The 10,535-nt window shown below is 64.7% G+C and overlaps 1 long non-coding RNA gene across 1 annotated transcript; it reads right to left on the bottom strand.

Annotated features, from left to right (window-relative positions):
* Positions 1-631: 631 nt before the first annotated feature.
* Positions 632-2,644, bottom strand: LOC136995531 (uncharacterized). The gene is made up of 4 exons (XR_010887076.1): positions 2,522-2,644; positions 1,920-1,955; positions 1,168-1,191; positions 632-710 (listed from the first exon to the last, which is right to left on the bottom strand). It is a non-coding gene; the product is annotated as an uncharacterized lncRNA (long non-coding RNA).
* Positions 2,645-10,535: the final 7,891 nt, after the last annotated feature.

The following is a 10,535-nucleotide window of genomic DNA, read 5'->3' as shown; positions in this document are numbered from 1 at the left end:
TCGCCCTGGGTGACACAGGCCCCCTCACCCAGGTGACACAAGGAGCCCCCTTGGGTGACACAGGGACACCCCAGGTGACACAGGTCCCCTTCGGGTGACATGGGGACACCCCGGGTGACACAAGGACATCCTGGGGGACAGAGGGTCCCCTTGGGTGACACAGGGACACCCCGGGTGACACGGGGACCCCCGGGTGACACAAGGACCCCCCCCAGGTGACACAGGACCCCCTTGGGTGACATGGGGACCCCCCAGGTGACACGTGTCCCCCCCCCAGGGGACACAGGGACCCCCCGGGTGACACAGGGACACCCCGGGTGACACGGCTCCCCCCCCAAGTGACATGGGGACACCCTGGGTGACACAGGACCCCTTCGGGTGACATGGGGACCCCCCAGGTGACACGTGTCCCCCCCCCAGGGGACACAGGGACCCCCCGGGTGACACAGGGACACCCCGGGTGACACGGGGACCCCCCCCAAGTGACATGGGGACACCCTGGGTGACACAGGACCCCTTCGGGTGACATGGGGACCCCCCCAGGTGACACGTGTCCCCCCCAGGTGACACGGGGACCCCCCGGGTGACACGCGTCGTCGTCCCTGTCCCCCCCCCGTGTCCCCGGTGTCACTCACTGAAGAGGACGATGACGCCGATGACGCAGAGGACGGCGGCCACCACCAGCCCCCCCACGCGGAGGCGGTGCCAGTCTGGGGGGGGGACACGGGTGTCCCCAACGTGTCCCCTCCCCCCCCCGTCCCCAGCGTCACCCTCCCCCCGGGTGGCACCGGGGTCCCCAACGTCCCCCCGCGTTGGTGACATCGGTGTCCCCAACGTCCCCCCCCAGGGTCGCCCTGTCCCCAGTGTCCCCCCCCCCCGGTGCCACCCCATCCCCAACGTCCCCCCCTCCCAGGTGACACCGGTGTCCCCAACACCCCCCCGGTGTCACCCTGTCCCCAATGTCCCCCCACCGACCCTGGTGTCCCCCATGTCCCCCCAGTGTCCCCGACGTCCCCCCTCCAGTGACACCAGTGTCCCCAGTGTCCCCCCAACCAGCGATACTGGTGTCCCCAACGTCCCCCCCAGTGAAACCAGTGACACCAGTGACCCCAACGTCCCCCCCCGGTGACACCAGTGTCCCCAGTGTCCCCAGTGTCCCCAACTCACCGTAGTAGAAGTGGCTGGTGCCATCTGGGGGGAGGGGCAGGGTCACACCGGACGCCTGGGCCCCCGCAGCCCCGCCCCTCCCAGCACAGGCTCCTCCCCCTCCCAGTATAGCCCCTCCCACCTCCCAGCACAGGCTCCTCCCCCTCCCAGTTCCCCCCTCCCCATCCCAGTTTGGACTCCGCCCTCCCAGTATAGCCCCCTCCCAGTATAGCTCCTCCCACCTCCCAGTTTGGGCTCCTCCCCCTCCCAGTTCCCCCTCCCCCTCCCAGTTTGGACTCCGCCCTCCCAGTATAGCCCCCTCCCAGTATAGCCCCTCCCCCTCCCAGTATAGCCCCTCCCCCTCCCAGTATAGCCCCTCCCCCTCCCAGTTTGGGCCCCTCCCCCTCCCAGTATAGCTCCTCCCCCTCCCAGTTTAGGCTCCTCCCCCCTTCCAGTTCCCCTCTCCCCCCTCCCAGTACAGACCCCCCCTCCCAGTTCCCCCTCCCAGTTCCCCTCCCCCCTCCCAGTTTGGACTCCGCCCCCCAGTATAGCCCCTCCCCCTCCCAGTTCAGGCCCCGCCCCCTCCCAGTATAGCCCCTCCCTCCCAGTATAGCTCCTCCCCCTCCCAGTTCAGGCCCCTCCCCCTACCAGTTTGGACTCCGCCCTCCCAGTATAGCTCCTCCCCCTCCCAGTATAGCCCCTCCCCCTCCCAGTTCAGGCTCTGCCCCCTCCCAGTTCCCCCCCCCCTCCAGTCCCAGTTTGGCTCCAGTCACCTGCTGGGGGGGGGTCGGCTGCGGCCGGGGGCAAAGCTGGGGGGGGGCAAATAGCGCTGGGGGGGGCAAATACCCCCCCGAACTGCCCCGCCCCCCCTAACTGCCCCCCCCCGGGACCCCTAACTGCCCCCCCGACCCCCAACTGCCCCCCCACCCCTGTAACTGCCCCCGGACCCCCCTAACTGCCCCCTCTGACCCCCAACTGCCCCCTCGACCCCTTAACTGCCCCCCGACCCCCTAACTGCCCCCCCGACCCCCCAACTGCCCCCCGACCCCCCTAACTGCCCCCCGACCCCCCCCAACTGCCCCCTGACCCACAACTGCCCCCCGACCCCCCCGAACTGCCCCCCCACCCCAACTGCCCCCCGTAACTGCCCCCCACCCCCTAACTGCCCCCAACCCCCCCAAACTGCCCAGAACTGCCCAAACTGCCCCCAACCACCAAAATTGCCCCCCAGCCCCCCCCAAACTGCCCCCAAAGTGCCCCAAATGCCCCCCAAATGCCCCCCCAGACCCCCCTAACTGCCCCCAACCCCCCCAAACTGCCCCAAATCCCCCCAAACTAGCCCCAAATCCCCCCCCAAACCGACCCCCCCCCTCACCTGCGAGCAGCAGCAGCCCCCCCAGGGCGGCCCAGGCCATGCCGCGACCTCTGACCTCCGACCTCCGACCCCGAGCTGACCTCCGACCTCTGACCCTGACCTCTGATCTGGGGGGGAGGAGGGGGGGAGGGAGGGGAGGAGCCAAGGGGGGTCCCGGACGCCTGGGCCCCTTTGTGGGGGGGGGGGAATGGGGGGGTCCCGGACGCCTGGGCCCCTTGTGGAGGGGGGGGGGATTTGGGGGGGTCCCGGACGCCTGGGCCCCTTGTGGGAGGGGGGGGGATGGGGGGGGTCTCGGACGCCTGGGCCCCTTGTGTGGGGGGGGATGGGGGGGGTCCCGGACGCCTGGGCCCCCTCGAGCTCCGGGCTGGGGCCAGTGGAGGGGGGCGGGGGGGGGAAGGGCCCGGACACCTGGGCCCATTTGGGCGGGGCCGGACGCCTGGGCCCCTTGGAGTTCCAGAGCAGGGTGGGGTCCGGCCCCGGACGCCTGGGCCCCTTTCGGGGGGGGGGGGGGGGGGGAGGGTGAATGGTCCCGGACGCCTGGGCCCCTTCTCACTCACCCGGCACAGCCTGGCGCCAGATAAGGCAGGCGGGAGCCAGGCGGTGCCAGCGGCCCCCGGACGCCTGGGCCCCCACCCACAAGGGGCCCAGGCGTCCGGGACCCCCCCCCCCCAACAAGGGGCCCAGGCGTCCGGGGACCCCCCCCAAAAGGGGCCCAGGCATCCGGGTGCCTCCCCAAAGGGGCCCAGGCGTCCGGGGACCCCCCCCAAAAGGGGCCCAGGCATCCGGGTGCCTCCCCAAAGGGGCCCAGGCGTCCGGGGACCCCCCCCAAAGGGGCCCAGGCGTCCGGGTGCCTCCCCAAAGGGGCCCAGGCGTCCGGGGACCCCCCCCAAAAGGGGCCCAGGCATCCGGGTGCCTCCCCAAAGGGGCCCAGGCGTCCGGGGACCCCCCCCAAAGGGGCCCAGGCGTCCGGGTGCCTCCCCAAAGGGGCCCAGGCGTCCGGGTGCCTCCCCAAAAGGGGCCCAGGCGTCCGGGCTGCCACCACTCACCTGCCCGCGCCCGTAACCGTAACCGTCAGGTTGGAACGCGAGGGGGCGGGGCCGCACCTGGGAGGGGGCGGGGCCGGGTGGGGCGGAGGGGCGGGGCCAACACAGGGGCGGGGCCTCGGCTGGGAAGGGGCGGGGCTTATGTGGGAGGGGGCTCAGGGGGGTTATTAGGGTGCCGGGGGGGTTATTAGGGTGCTCGGGGGGGGTTATTAGGGTGCCGGGGGGGTTATTAGGGTGCAGGGGGTTATTAGGGTGCTCGGGGGGGTTATTAGGGTGCAGGGGGGGTTATTAGGGTGCAGGGGGGTTATTTGGGTGCTGGGGGGGTTATTAGGGTGCGGGGGGGGTTATTAGGGTGCTGGGGGGGTTATTAGGGTGCTCGGGGGGGTTATTAGGGTGCCGGGGGGGTTATTAGGGTGCTGGGGGGGTTATTATGGTGCAGGGGGGGGTTATTAGGGTGCTCGGGGGGGTTATTAGGGTGCCGGGGGGGTTATTAGGGTGCAGGGGGGGGGTTATTAGGGTGCTGGGGGGGTTATTAGGGTGCCGGGGGGGTTATTAGGGTGCTCGGGGGGTTATTAGGGTGCAGGGGGGGTTATTTGGGTGCTGGGGGGGTTATTAGGGTGCTGGGGGGGTTATTAGGGTGCTCAGGGGGGGTTATTAGGGTGCTGGGGGGGGTTATTAGGGTGCCGGGGGGGTTATTAGGGTGCTCAGGGGGGTTATTAGGGTGCCGGGGGGGGTTATTAGGGTGCTCGGGGGTTTATTAGGGTGCTCGGGGGGGTTATTAGGGTGCCGGGGGGGTTATTAGGGTGCAGGGGGGTTATTAGGGTGCTGGGGGGTTATTAGGGTGCAGGGAGGGTTATTAGGGTGCAGGGGGGGTTATTAGGGTGCTCGGGGGGGTTATTAGGGTGCTCGGGGGGGGTTATTAGGGTGCAGGGAGAGTTATTAGGGTGCCGGGGGGGTTATTAGGGTGCTGGGGAGGGTTATTAGGGTGCTCGGGGGGGTTATTAGGGTGCAGGGGGGGTTATTAGGGGTGCTGGGGAGGGTTATTAGGGTGCTCGGGAGGGTTATTAGGGTGCTGGGGGGGTTATTAGGGTGCCCGGGGGGGTTATTAGGGTGCTGAGGGGGGTTATTAGGGTGCTGGGGGGGTTATTAGGGTGCAGGGGGGGTTATTAGGGTGCCCGGGGGGGTTATTAGGGTGCTCGGGGGGTTATTAGGGTGCTGGGGGGGTTATTAGGGTGCAGGGGGGGTTATTAGGGTGCTGGGGAGGGTTATTAGGGTGCCCGGGGGGGTTATTAGGGCGGGTAGGGCTCGGGGGGGTTATTAGGGTGCTGGGGGGGTTATTAGGGTGCCCGGGGGGGTTATTAGGGTGCAGGAGGGTTATTAGGGTGCTGGGGGGTTATTAGGGTGCCCCGGGGGGGGTTATTAGGGTGCTGAGGGGGTTATTAGGGTGCTGGGGGGTTATTAGGGTGCTCGGGGGGGTTATTAGGGTGCTGAGGGGGGTTATTAGGGTGCTGGGGGGGTTATTAGGGTGCCCGGGGGGGTTATTAGGGTGCTGGGGGGGGTTATTAGGGTTCTCGGGGGGGTTATTAGGGTGCTGGGGGGGGTTATTAGGGTGCAGGGGGGTTATTAGGGTGCTGGGGGGTTATTAGGGTGCTCAGGGGGGTTTTTAGGGTGCAGGGGGGGTTATTAGGGTGCTGGGGGGGTTATTAGGGTGCTCAGGGGGGTTATTAGGGTGCAGGGGGGTTATTAGGGTGCTCGGGGGGTTATTAGGGTGCTAGGGGGTTATTAGGGTGCTGGGGGGGTTATTAGGGTGCAGGGGGGTTATTAGGGTGCTCGGGGGGGTTATTAGGGTGCCGGGGGGGTTATTAGGGTGCAGGGGGGTTATTAGGGTGCTCGGGGGGGTTATTAGGGTGCTCGGGGGGGGTTATTAGGGTGCCCGGGGGGGTTATTAGGGTGCCGGGGGGGGTTATTAGGGTGCTCGGGGGGATCTTAGGGTGCCGGGGGGGTTATTAGGGTGCGGGGGGGGTTATTAGGGTGCAGGGGGGGTTATTAGGGTGCTCGGGGGGGTTATTAGGGTGCTGAGGGGGGTTATTAGGGTGCTGGGGGGGTTATTAGGGTGCCGGGGGGGTTATTAGGGTGCCGGGGGGTTATTAGGGTGCAGGGAGAGTTATTAGGGTGCCGGGGGGGTTATTAGGGTGCCGGGGGGGTTATTAGGGTGCTCGGGGGGGTTATTAGGGTGCCCGGGGGGGTTATTAGGGTGCCGGGGGGGTTATTAGGGTGCAGGGGGGGGTTATTAGGGTGCAGGGAGAGTTATTAGGGTGCCGGGGGGGTTATTAGGGTGCTCGGGGGGGGTTATTAGGGTGCTGGGGGGTTATTAGGGTGCCGGGGGGGTTATTAGGGTGCAGGGGGGGTTATTAGGGTGCAGGGAGAGTTATTAGGGTGCCGGGGGGGTTATTAGGGTGCCGGGGGGGTTATTAGGGTGCTCGGGGGGGGTTATTAGGGTGCCCGGGGGGGTTATTAGGGTGCCGGGGGGGTTATTAGGGTGCTGAGGGGGGTTATTAGGGTGCTCGGGGGGGGTTATTAGGGTGCCCGGGGGGGTTATTAGGGTGCCGGGGGGGTTATTAGGGTGCTGAGGGGGGTTATTAGGGTGCTCGGGGGGGTTATTAGGGTGCCGGGGGGGTTATTAGGGTGCTCGGGGGGGGTTATTAGGGTGCCCGGGGGGGTTATTAGGGTGCCGGGGGGGTTATTAGGGTGCAGGGGGGGTTATTAGGGTGCTGGGGAGGGTTATTAGGGTGCTGGGGGGGTTATTAGGGTGCTGGGGGGTTATTAGGGTGCTCGGGGGGGGTTATTAGGGTGCCCGGGGGGGTTATTAGGGTGCAGGGAGGGTTATTAGGGTGCTGAGGGGGGTTATTAGGGTGCAGGAGGGTTATTAGGGTGCTGAGGGGGTTATTAGGGTGCAGGGAGGGTTATTAGGGTGCTGAGGGGGGTTATTAGGGTGCAGGGAGGGTTATTAGGGTGCTGGGGGGGTTATTAGGGTGCTGGGGGGGTTATTAGGGTGCCCGGGGGGGTTATTAGGGTGCAGGGAGGGTTATTAGGGTGCTGGGGGGGTTATTAGGGTGCAGGGAGGGTTATTAGGGTGCTGAGGGGGGTTATTAGGGTGCTGGGGGGGTTATTAGGGTGCAGGGAGAGTTATTAGGGTGCTGAGGGGGGTTATTAGGGTGCTGGGGGGGTTATTAGGGTGCCGGGGGGTTATTAGGGTGCTCGGGGGGGGTTATTAGGGTGCTGAGGGGGGTTATTAGGGTGCTGAGGGGGTTATTAGGGTGCTCGGGGGGGTTATTAGGGTGCTGAGGGGGGTTATTAGGGTGCTGAGGGGGTTATTAGGGTGCTCGGGGGGGTTATTAGGGTGCCCGGGGGGGTTATTAGGGTGCAGGGAGGGTTATTAGGGTGCTGGGGGGGTTATTAGGGTGCAGGGAGGGTTATTAGGGTGCTGAGGGGGGTTATTAGGGTGCTGGGGGGGTTATTAGGGTGCAGGGAGAGTTATTAGGGTGCTGAGGGGGGTTATTAGGGTGCTGGGGGGGTTATTAGGGTGCCGGGGGGGGTTATTAGGGTGCTCGGGGGGGTTATTAGGGTGCTGAGGGGGGTTATTAGGGTGCTGAGGGGGTTATTAGGGTGCTCGGGGGGGGTTATTAGGGTGCTGAGGGGGGTTATTAGGGTGCTGGGGGGGTTATTAGGGTGCTCGGGGGGGGTTATTAGGGTGCTGAGGGGGGTTATTAGGGTGCTGGGGGGGTTATTAGGGTGCTCGGGGGGGGTTATTAGGGTGCCCGGGGGGGTTATTAGGGTGCCGGGGGGGGTTATTAGGGTGCTCGGGGGGATCTTAGGGTGCCGGGGGGGTTATTAGGGTGCGGGGGGGTTATTAGGGTGCAGGGGGGGTTATTAGGGTGCTCGGGGGGGGTTATTAGGGTGCAGGGAGAGTTATTAGGGTGCCGGGGGGGTTATTAGGGTGCTCAGGGGGGGTTATTAGGGTGCTCGGGGGGGTTATTAGGGTGCTGAGGGGGGTTATTAGGGTGCTGGGGGGGTTATTAGGGTGCCCGGGGGGGTTATTAGGGTGCTCGGGGGGGGTTATTAGGGTGCCCGGGGGGGTTATTAGGGTGCCGGGGGGGTTATTAGGGTGCTCGGGGGGGTTATTAGGGTGCTGAGGGGGTTATTAGGGTGCTGAGGGGGGTTATTAGGGTGCCGGGGGGGTTATTAGGGTGCTGAGGGGGTTATTAGGGTGCTGAGGGGGGTTATTAGGGTGCTGGGGGGGTTATTAGGGTGCTCGGGGGGGGTTATTAGGGTGCCCGGGGGGGTTATTAGGGTGCCGGGGGGGTTATTAGGGTGCTCGGGGGGGTTATTAGGGTGCAGGGGGGGTTATTAGGGTGCTGGGGAGGGTTATTAGGGTGCTCGGGAGGGTTATTAGGGTGCTGGGGGGTTTATTAGGGTGCCCGGGGGGGTTATTAGGGTGCTGGGGGGGTTATTAGGGTGCAGGGGGGGTTATTAGGGTGCTGGGGGGGGTTATTAGGGTGCCGGGGGGGTTATTAGGGTGCAGGGGGGTTATTAGGGTGCCGGGGGGGTTATTAGGGTGCCCGGGGGGGTTATTAGGGTGCTGGGGGGTTTATTAGGGTGCCCGGGGGGGTTATTAGGGTGCTGGGGGGTTTATTAGGGTGCCCGGGGGGGTTATTAGGGTGCTGGGGAGGTTATTAGGGTGCCCGGGGGGGTTATTAGGGTGCTGGGGGGTTTATTAGGGTGCCCGGGGGGGTTATTAGGGTGCTGGGGGGTTATTAGGGTGCCCGGGGGGGTTATTAGGGTGCTGGGGGGTTATTAGGGTGCCCGGGGGGGTTATTAGGGTGCTGGGGGGTTTATTAGGGTGCCCGGGGGGTTATTAGGGTGCTGGGGGGTTATTAGGGTGCCCGGGGGGGTTATTAGGGTGCTGGGGGGTTTATTAGGGTGCTCGGGGGGGTTATTAGGGTGCTGGGGGGGGTTATTAGGGTGCTCGGGGGGGTTATTAGGGTGCAGGGGGGTTATTAGGGTGCCCGGGGGGGTTATTAGGGTGCCCGGGGGGTTTATTAGGGTGCTGGGGGGTTTATTAGGGTGCTCGGGGGGGTTATTAGGGTGCTGGGGGGGTTATTAGGGTGCAGGGGGGGTTATTAGGGTGCTGGGGGGGTTATTAGGGTGCTCGGGGGGGTTATTAGGGTGCCCGGGGGGTTATTAGGGTGCTCGGGGGGGTTATTAGGGTGCTGAGGGGGTTATTAGGGTGCTGAGGGGGGTTATTAGGGTGCTCGGGGGGGTTATTAGGGTGCTGGGGGGGTTATTAGGGTGCTGGGGGGGTTATTAGGGTGCAGGGGGGGTTATTAGAGTGCCCGGGGGGGTTATTAGGGTGCTGGGGGGGTTATTAGGGTGCAGGGAGGGTTATTAGGGTGCTGAGGGGGGTTATTAGGGTGCTGGGGGGGTTATTAGGGTGCCCGGGGGGGTTATTAGGGTGCTCGGGAGGGTTATTAGGGTGCAGGGAGGGTTATTAGGGTGCTGAGGGGGGTTATTAGGGTGCAGGGGGGTTATTAGGGTGCAGAGGGGGTTATTAGGGTGCTCGGGGGGGGTTATTAGGGTGCTCGGGGGGGTTATTTGGGTGCTGAGGGGGTTATTAGGGTGCTGGGGGGGTTATTAGGGTGCTCGGGGGGGTTATTAGGGTGCCGGGGGGGTTATTAGGGTGCTGAGGGGGTTATTAGGGTGCTGGGGGGTTATTAGGGTGCTGGGGGGGTTATTAGGGTGCTGAGGGGGGTTATTAGGGTGCCGGGGGGGTTATTAGGGTGCAGGGAGAGTTATTAGGGTGCTGGGGGGGTTATTAGGGTGCTGAGGGGGGTTATTAGGGTGCCGGGGGGGTTATTAGGGTGCCCGGGGGGTTATTAGGGTGCTCGGGGGGTTATTAGGGTCCTGGGGGGTTTATTAGGGTGCCCGGGGGGGTTATTAGGGTGCTCGGGGGGGTTATTAGGGTGCCCGGGGGGTTTATTAGGGTGCCCGGGGGGGTTATTAGGGTGCAGGGGGGGTTATTAGGGTGCTGGGGGGGTTATTAGGGTGCCCGGGGGGGTTATTAGGGTGCTCGGGGGGGTTATTAGGGTGCTGGGGGGGTTATTAGGGTGCCCGGGGGGGTTATTAGGGTGCTGGGGGGGTTATTAGGGTGCAGGGAGGGTTATTAGGGTGCTGAGGGGGGTTATTAGGGTGCTGGGGGGTTATTAGGGTGCCCGGGGGGGTTATTAGGGTGCTCGGGAGGGTTATTAGGGTGCTGGGGGGGTTATTAGGGTGCTGAGGGGGGTTATTAGGGTGCTCGGGGGGGTTATTAGGGTGCTCGGGGGGGTTATTAGGGTGCTGAGGGGGGTTATTAGGGTGCTGGGGGGTTATTAGGGTGCCCGGGGGGGTTATTAGGGTGCTCGGGAGGGTTATTAGGGTGCTGGGGGGGTTATTAGGGTGCAGGGGGGGTTATTAGGGTGCAGGGGGGTTATTAGGGTGCTGGGGGGGTTATTAGGGTGCAGGGGGGGTTATTAGGGTGCAGAGGGGGTTATTAGGGTGCTCGGGGGGGGTTATTAGGGTGCTCGGGGGGGTTATTAGGGTGCTGAGGGGGGTTATTAGGGTGCTGGGGGGGTTATTAGGGTGCTCGGGGGGATTATTAGGGTGCCGGGGGGGTTATTAGGGTGCTGAGGGGGTTATTAGGGTGCTGGGGGGTTATTAGGGTGCTGGGGGGGTTATTAGGGTGCTGAGGGGGGTTATTAGGGTGCAGGGAGAGTTATTAGGGTGCTGGGGGGGTTATTAGGGTGCTGAGGGGGGTTATTAGGGTGCCGGGGGGGTTATTAGGGTGCCCGGGGGGGTTATTAGGGTGCTCGGGGGGGTTATTAGGGTCCTGGGGGGTTTATTAGGGTGCCCGGGGGGGTTATTAGGGTGCCCGGGGG

Source organism: Apteryx mantelli, unplaced genomic scaffold (assembly GCF_036417845.1).
Source record: "Apteryx mantelli isolate bAptMan1 unplaced genomic scaffold, bAptMan1.hap1 HAP1_SCAFFOLD_122, whole genome shotgun sequence".
Classification (NCBI taxonomy): Eukaryota; Metazoa; Chordata; class Aves; order Apterygiformes; family Apterygidae; genus Apteryx; species Apteryx mantelli.
The sequence above is the reverse complement of the archived record's forward strand: the minus strand, read 5'-3'. Positions and strand labels throughout refer to the sequence as shown.